Here is an 8,622-nt window from a genome sequence, read left to right as displayed (position 1 = left end):
ACACACACACACACACACACACAGAGAGAGAGAGAGAGAGAGAGAGAGAGAGAGAGAGACAGACAGACAGACAGACAGACAGACAGACAGACACCCCCTAGAAGGCATTTGTTAAGGGAACTGTCCATGTAATTATGGATGCTAAGTTGTTCAGTGGATGATTGTCTTCAGATCTTGACATGGTAATATATAGCAGCTCTATCTAGTCCCAAACCATCAGACCTGGATCAGACCTAGCAACACAAACGTCAGCAGCAGTTACTGTGTGAGCCACCTGACCTGGGTGTGAGGAACCAAATTTGGGTCTCTTGCAAGGACAGTATATATTCAATTTCTGAGTTTTTTCTGCAACCCCAATCTATAACACTTTGGGGATATGTATTTTAGTTTAAGATTAAAAAATTAATTATGTGTAAATGTATACAGATCAGTGGCAGTATAGGACCTAAATGTAGGTGTCTAGAAGCCTCAGATACCTCTGGACCTGGAGTTACAGTCTGTGAACCACCCAGTGTAGGTGCTGAGATCTGAAGTGATACATGCTCTTAATGGATGAGGAATCTCTATAGCATAGACACCTTGGTTTTAGGGTTGTTTGAAGATTAGAGCTTTAAGCTAGATGTGGTAGTGTAAGCCTTTAGTTTCCACATGTCAAAGGTAGATGTAGGCAGATCTATATGAGTTCAAGGCCTGCCTGGCCTACTTAGAGAGTATTAAGACAACCAGTTAGTTACAATGTTATAACATTAAAATGACTTTCCAGTAAGAAATCACTTTGTTAGAGATCGATAAAGGATAATGTTTTTAATTTTAGTCTTTGTGACCATAATTTAATTACATTTCTCCCCTGTATTCCTCCCTCTAAACCAGTAGTTCTCAACTTTTGTAACTCTATGCTCTTCATGTTGTGGTGACTCAGAACCATAAACTTATTTCTTTACTACTTCATAACTGTAAGTTTACTACTTATGAAATACAAAGTAAATATCTGATATGCTGAATTTCTCATATAGGACCCTCAAAGGGGTTGGGACCCACAGGTTGAGAAATGCTGCTCTAAACCTTTCTACATACCCCTACTCTCTCTCTCTCTCTCTCTCTCTCTCTCTCTCTCTCTCTCTCTCTCTCTCTCTCTATCTATCTATCTACTCTCTCTCTCTCTCTCTCTCTCTCTCTCTCTCTCTCTCTCTCTCTCTCATTTTCAAAGTCATGATCTATTTTCTCACTAGTTGTTATTGCATGCAGGCATACGTGTATATGCATATACATATTCCTAAGTACAACTTACTCAGTCCCCGTAATATTACTTGCAGGTTTGTTTCCAAGCTTGACCATTTGGCACTGGGGAAACACTTGGTGTGCTCCTCTTCGGGAAAGAGCACCTCTCTTACTCCCATCATTCCTCAGTTGCCTGTAGTTCATTGTGTGAGACCTTAGGAGCTTTGGATGGCACTGGTATCATCCTTGTTCAGCTCTCATTTGCAGGGTGGGGCACCAGTGACCCTTCTTGGATGGACCTTCTGACATTACCAGAAGACACAATCCCACAGCAGACTCTCTCATCCCCTCATAGCCCAGTGTTTCCTGAGCCTTAAGTGTGAGAGAGCTTTGTAGATGCATCTACTGGATCCAGGGTTATCCCTTTAGTTAAGGTCTACCTTATGTAACTCACTATATCCTAAGCAAGTTTAGGAGATTCTTCGTGACATAAGTTTGGTATCTCCAGTTGCTCTTAGAACAGCAGGAGGTACTGACTGAGTCTAGGACTTCTTATTTTAAAGCTCACATATATTTGTTATCAGAAACACTCAGATATGTTCAACCTAAGATACAGCAATTTATTCCTTCTATAAAATTGAAAGAAAAAACCTTAACAACAAAAACCAAGGATGGGATTTAAAAATACTCACCTCCACTCCTGTTAAGTTAGGAAATAATGTTTCCTCTACAGGAATGTCTCCTATGTTGACAGTATTTTTCCTTTTTTTTACCCGACCCCCATCCCCTTGGCTTCCTAAGAACAGCCTCTTTCTTTGAGTCTATCTTTGTTTCCAGTTGTCTGGCCTTGCCTGTGTGGAGCTGTGGCTGACAAATAATAGGTTTCTGATTCCCCCAGGGGAAACTGCTGCTCGCATCCTGCTCCCAACCCCTGCTTTCTGAAGAGGATTTCATTACCTGTATGTGAATGGTCCTCATTTGCAATGCATGTTGTGTCTGCCTCTTTAAATAAAGTAAAGGTTAATATGTTGATTTCCTATTTATAGGTAACTTAATGCTTCTAATTTTTCCTAATCATGGCATAAGGTTTTGGCTCAGTACCTCCGATTTCTTAAATGATCTTTCTAAATCGTTATAATGATTTGATGAGTTTACTACCCTCCAAAGAGGGAAGAGCCTGGATTGACAGGTTTAAAGAGACAGATGGCATCCTCTCTTTCTCACCATGTAGTTATATCAGCAGGGATTAAGTAAGGTGTAACTCTTGGTGATAGAACTTTTGATCATTCCTTTAAGCTCTGGGTTCTGCTCTAGCTTTTACTTTTAACAGTAGGGTCAATATGACTTTATCAGAAAAGAATTAGTGCTATTTATGGGGAAGGTGAGCTAAGTACCTATTAAAAAGGATAGCTATCAGTTTAATTCATCATTTCTGCTTCTGACTTACAGAAAATACTAGACATTTATGATTTCCTTCTCCTACTTAGCTTTCTTACATACATCAATGCTAAATGCAGAGACTCTTTGGTCCTTTTCTGAACCTGGAGCATCATAAAGTAAGTAAATCTCCAGCTTTGACACAGAAGAATGGCCAGTGTCTTCTATGGAGAGACTGCTTCTGGTTCTGCCCTTCCTATCTGTCTTGTGAAAGAAAGTTCCTGAAAAGAAAGCCACACCTTCTAAAAGGGACCCACTGCTTAGAACTTCAATGACTTTGGAAAGGTTTGGGATGTAGAAGAGTCAGAGATTAATTAAAATTCACCTCTGCTATCTTTCCCCTCTACCAGTCCTGGGTCCATCCTTTGTAAAGTATGGCAAAACTTCCAGCTTTTACCAATCCAAAGCTAAGCATGTCATCAGATGAGCTCTGGAGCCTGTAGCAGCAGAGATCCTTCTATTTTGCTGTAACCTATCTACTCAACATACTTGAAAATATGTTGCTGTATTACTGTCTTTGTTCTCTTAATCATTAAACCTTATCAAACACATTAAAACGTGGAATTTGGAGTAACCTCAGTATGTGTTCCTGGTCAATGGTTCCAGATTAAACTGCCTTATTCCATTAAGGTGAGAACTGTGTGTTTATGTGGATAATGTTTTTTTGACACTACCCTCTTGAGTCCCTGGGCTTCTGTGGAAATACAGCGTTCCATGGTTAAGAAGTTATAGAGTATCTGCCCAATGACGAAATAGTCAATTTTGTATGGTTTTTGAAATTTTCTTCTGGCTAAACTTTTTCTAAACTATTTATTCATCTCTGTAGCAGATATCTGTGCAGAACATTTTGTTAGATCACAGAAATAATGTTAGTACTAAATCTAAACATATACCTGATGACACTGTGTGAACTAATATTATTAAATTTATACAATTTTGCTTAGAGCCACCTCATGGGACAGGTACTCTTATCTCTGTTATTAGTAAGTAAACTTATGTGTCCTTGAGGACAGCTAGACAAATACCCGTCATTCTGCAAAATGTTGAGGCTAAATCATTGTCCAAGTAGTACTTTTTCATAAACTATCCAACGACACGGTGCATACATTTGACTACTGTGCAAAGATGACTGGTGGCCAAGTTAGCCCCTTTGTCGTGTTGTCGTGTTGGTTGTTTGCTTCATTCTTGGGTCTTGAGATCCTGCTTCCAGGCCAAGCTTGGGGCAAGCGTCGGAATAAAGAGGAGTCATTCTGTCATAACCTTTTTTTATTAGATAATTTCTTTATTTTCATTTCATATGTTATCCCCTTTCCTGGTTTCCCCTCTGAAACTCCCCCTCCCATCTCCTCCCCCTCCCCCTGCTCACCAGCCCACCCACTCCTGCTTCCTGGCACTGGCATTCCTCTCATTGGAGAATCAAGCCTTCACAGGAACAAGGGTTTCTCCTCCCATTGAGGTTATCCTCTCCTACATGTGTGGCTGGAGTCATGGGTCCCTCCATGTGTACTCTTTGGTTGGTTCTTTAGTCCCTAGAAGCTCTGGGGGTAATGGTTAGTTCATATTGTTGTTCCTCCTATGGGGCTGTAAACCCCTTCAGGTCCTTGGGTCCTTTCTCTAGCTCCTCCATTGGGGACCCTGTGCTCCATCCAATGGTTGGCTGAGAGCATCCACCTCTGTGTTTGTCAGGCACTGACAGAGGCTCTCAGGCACCGTCTTAACTGAATGTTCATGGAGAATTCAACTCTCTTCCAGGTGTCATGTGACTACCGTGTTCTGCGATTATCTTAGTAGGGTCTGATAGCATTTCTTGAATGCTTCTCTGGTAAGATCTTGGAGATCAGTAAAAATGTAAAGGGATCTGTAGTATTTTTGTGGCAAAGGTAGAGAGATGCATGTGCCAGGATAAGGAAATACTGAGGAAAAAAAAACTGAAAAGGACTTGAAAGGGACTTCTGTGCAGACATGGGGACATCTTGAAATAAAGAGAAATAATGAAAGACTATATGTCAACCTCTCATACATGTGTAGTTTCCATATCTTGGTTTCATGTTGCTTCAGAACCTCTAATGTAGCCCTTGTAGGCAATACATGCATGTTTCCCAATTCTAAAACACTGGGCCAATACTAATTCATATTTCTTGTTGTATCGGACCCTTTTCATGTGTGCTGCTCAGAGGTTCTTTCAGCCATTTGCTAATCACGTTTATATTTCTCCTTACTGATTCAATTTGGTTATGATGTCTACTGAGTAGAAGACATTTTGTCAATCAAAATTTAAGGCTAATATTCAGTGGGAGCTGAGCATCTCTAAATGAAAATGATTCTTACTTGATAAAAGGAAGCTTCAAATTCACTTGAATTTTTCTATCAAATTAGCAATTTGCTCGTTAGAGAAAATAAAACTTAATTAGTTCTTGGGACTGTGCAAAGCAGCCTTTACCCGTCCCAAGACAGTGTTTATGAAACAGCTTCCTTTCTTTTGAGACTATTCTGGGCCTGTTTTGTTTGTTTGTTTGTTTGTTTTTGTTTTTTCCCTCATCTAGTATAGATATTGAGAGAAAGAATACTAAGGAAAGATGCCCATCACTAGCCTGTGCCAGGGCCTAGCAACAGCCTCACCTCATCCAGTAGCACAGCTGTGTATCAGCTAGTTATGTCTTACAAAGCAGACACTTTGGCAGATAAAGTAAATTGCTCTCAACCACCAGAAAACTAAAATTTGGAATGGTCTCAGATGTGGTCCTTGGAGTCATTAGGGAAAAATGGCAAAGCTGTTTTCAATCCCCAGATTAAAAAAAAAAAAAAAAAGACCCACAGCTTGGTGGTTAATGATTAACCAGTTAGCTTTAATAACTAATCTTTAAAGTCCTTACACTAAGAGGTTGAGGGTTAGGAATGGAAAGAAATTCTGGTGGTTATTTTAAAAGGGGCATAAGTCAGTAGTGCTACCTAAACATTTCTAGGGTAAATGTTGAGAACATCAAGAAAACCTGAAGAGAATCAGTTATGACTTTTGTAGCAAAGATACACAGATGGAAGTGTCAGGGCCAGAAAGGACAGGGAGGAAAGACTAAAAGGACCTAGCCTTATGTGTCACATAGGAGGAGGTGAAAGGACACAGGGCAGAAGTTTCTTTACCTCCAGCTCAGACTGCAAGAATCCATCAGGACAACACAAAGCAGATTTTCAGAAACAGTTGACATGATAGGGCCAGTGGTGCCTCATGGGTACAAAGGGAGTGTTGAAGTTTGGATGGGACTGCTCCCCTAACCTGCAGGGTTTTACCACATAGTCTCCATCAGGTGGAGCTATTTGGAAGGTTGTAGAAGCTCAGGATTCCAGGCCAGGATGGAGGAAGCTGGTCACAGGCTGTAGTCTGTCCTTGTTCATCTCTGCTTCTTGATCTACCGAGATGTGAACGAGCAATCCCTTACCCTTGCCATAGTGTTGCTGCCGCTTGCCAGCATGGCTTCCTTGCTGTGAGGGAGTGTGTACCTTTGAACTGTGAGCCAAGGAAAACCATCCTCCGTTCAGGTGCTTCCTGCTGGGTCAAGGACAAGACAAGCAGCCGATACACGAGGCAGTGTATGCCCCCTTTGAGAAGCATGCTAAAACCAGCCAATTGAGAACATTTTCCGTGGAGACACCAGGAGCTTTAAGGAATCTGAATCCACAAGACTTTTTGGGACGCACTGTAGCTTCGCCATATATCTAGGAATGAAGGAGAAACAGAAAAGAATTCTTAATGTTCCTCATGTCCTAGGCCCTGTAGGTTTTTAAGTAATATGTTTATACTACAAGAAAAAAAATTTCACATCTTGTCATTTAGAAAATGACACTCCTAAAGGCTGGGTATGATGCATAAGTCTGTTTAGGAAATTTATGATATCGAAATTGGATTTAAGACTTTAGAAGGGTACCTTCCTTGTGTTCTCCACTTCGCTCTGTTCTGAAAGACTAGAAATGGAACTAGCACATCAACACCCTGAGGATTTAGGCTCAGTATATGAGAGATCTGATACCTGATTCTCATACTGGAAGAACAGGGGATATCTCATCATGCAACTCTTTAGGCCTAACTAAGCAGGATGTTCTTTCAGTGGGAATGCTGTAGAAGGGCTATGTGTGTGTGTGTGTGTGTGTGTGTGTGTGTGTGTGTGTGTCTATGTGTCAAGTTCTTTTTTACCCTTACAGTGTGTTCTCCTGATCTTATGAATAAAACTTTATTGAGCATCACAATGCAGGAACATGCCAGAAGCTGAGTAGAAAAATGAAGACAGGCAGAGAAGGGAGAGGTCGAAGCAGACAGTCAGAAAGCAGAAGACACACCTTGAAAGGCAGTGTGTGGATCGCTTGATTTGTCATTTAAAAAAAAAAAAAAAGAGCAAAAGGCTTTCCAGAGCCCAAAGAACAGGGTTTCCCGTGGGGAAGAAATGAAGCACAACACATTAGTACACAAACACATTGATCTGAAGGTGAAGGCTTCTCTTCCTAATGTCCCCTGGGAACATGCAGAGGGGCTAGTACAGTGGAGAGCCCTAGGTGATGGCAAATGCTTACCCGTGTTTGGCTTGAAAGGAAGGGATAGATCCCTGATGTAGCATCATCTTTAATTTGTTGTGAAATTTAGCTGTGGTGGAGCTATAATGAGCATTGCCCCCAGCTGGACTGACTTATTGGGGAGAAATTTGTCTGAATTAGTGGAGATAGCCAGCCATGTATCTTAAGATGGGCAAAGCATGCAGGGTGTATTACCTTAGAGCCTCAGCGGAAAGATGAACAGAAGGGAATCTGTTAAAATGAGACGCCCACTGAGCTCTGCCATAGCTAAACATAATAATATTTTCTAAACCGTGTTTCCCAAAGGATGTTTCAGCAGAGATGAGCATACAACTCACTCACTCGCAACTATGTAAATCACGTCAGTTCATTTTTTACATGGGCAGAATGGCCTTTGCAAATGATTTTTATAGCCTTGGTGGTGTTTATTCAAGCTGCTGCTGCTTCTGATGTGTCGTCGTCATCTTCTTCTTTCTTCTTCTTCTTCTTCTTCTTCTTCTTCTTCTTCTTCTTCTTCTTCTTCTTCTTCTTCTTCTTCTTCTTCCTCCTCCTCCTCCTCCTCCTCCTTCTCCTTCCTTCTTCCTCCTTCCTCCTTCCTCTCCTCTTCCTCCTTCTCCTCCTCCCCTCCCCGTCTCCTCCTCCTCCTCCTCTTTCTCCTCATTCTGACCTGTGTCCTGTTAGCCATCTCTGTATATATACCCATTGTCAATTTCCTTTGCCCCAAGATTTCAGAGAAAACCCTTAGTCTAGAGGGACTGTCATGTAGCCCATATTTGGTCAGAGAGCCATGCCTCTAGACCTGACTTTTGTGACCACATGGGGTACAGAACAGAGCCCCTCTGCCAGGCTGTGATCTTGTTTGTTTGGTTCTGCCCAAGTGTTTCTTTTGAACAAGGTATCTTGTAGGCAGCGCACGGGGCAGTTGATCCTTACTTGCTTAATTGACTCCAACTGCTCTTTCTGACCCAGGTTCCGGCTGTAGTAGTGTAGCCCAGGCTCTTCGGGTGCATGGTGATGGATTGAAGCTGACAGCCAGAGTTACAGTTCTAAGCTCCCAGCTGGTCAGTTGGTTTCGCAAGTACAATGTTGCAAGAGTCATTTATCGGAAGTGTGAATCCAGAGAGCTGGGTGCTTGAGGTGACAGCTGCTGGATCTGGGCCTTAGAGAAACACCTCGGAAGAGCCAAGGCAAGGCGGCAGTGCTGGCTCACTTGTTAACTGTGAAATCGGGGTAAGGAAAGGTCTCTGTTGACATTTGCATGTTTAAATGCCAATAGGCCAATAGGCTTTCCTTCTTTGGACCGCAATAATATCAGCAAATATTCGGGAGGTTCCTATGTTGCAAAAATAGTTGATGAAATATTTATAAAATCTCTCTCTCTCTCTCTCTCTCTCTCTCTCTCTCTCT

The 8,622-nt window shown here is 41.7% G+C and overlaps 1 protein-coding gene and 1 long non-coding RNA gene across 10 annotated transcripts in view; both read left to right on the top strand.

Moving 5' to 3' along the window:
• Positions 1-8,622, top strand: part of Unc5d (unc-5 netrin receptor D) — a 537,305-nt gene that overhangs the window by 78,289 nt on the left and 450,394 nt on the right. The gene's annotated exons all lie outside the window — the stretch shown is intronic.
• LOC115062603 overlaps positions 8,197-8,622 on the top strand; it is a 13,359-nt gene continuing 12,933 nt past the window's right edge. Inside the window, exon 1 of the long non-coding RNA XR_003842551.1 lies at positions 8,197-8,445. This is a non-coding gene — a long non-coding RNA (uncharacterized LOC115062603). The remainder of the gene's footprint in view (positions 8,446-8,622) is intronic.

Source organism: Mus pahari, chromosome 19 (assembly GCF_900095145.1).
Source record: "Mus pahari chromosome 19, PAHARI_EIJ_v1.1, whole genome shotgun sequence".
In the NCBI taxonomy this organism is placed as follows: domain Eukaryota; kingdom Metazoa; phylum Chordata; class Mammalia; order Rodentia; family Muridae; genus Mus; species Mus pahari.
Note: the sequence above shows the minus strand (reverse complement) of the source record. Positions and strands in the feature narration are given on the sequence as shown.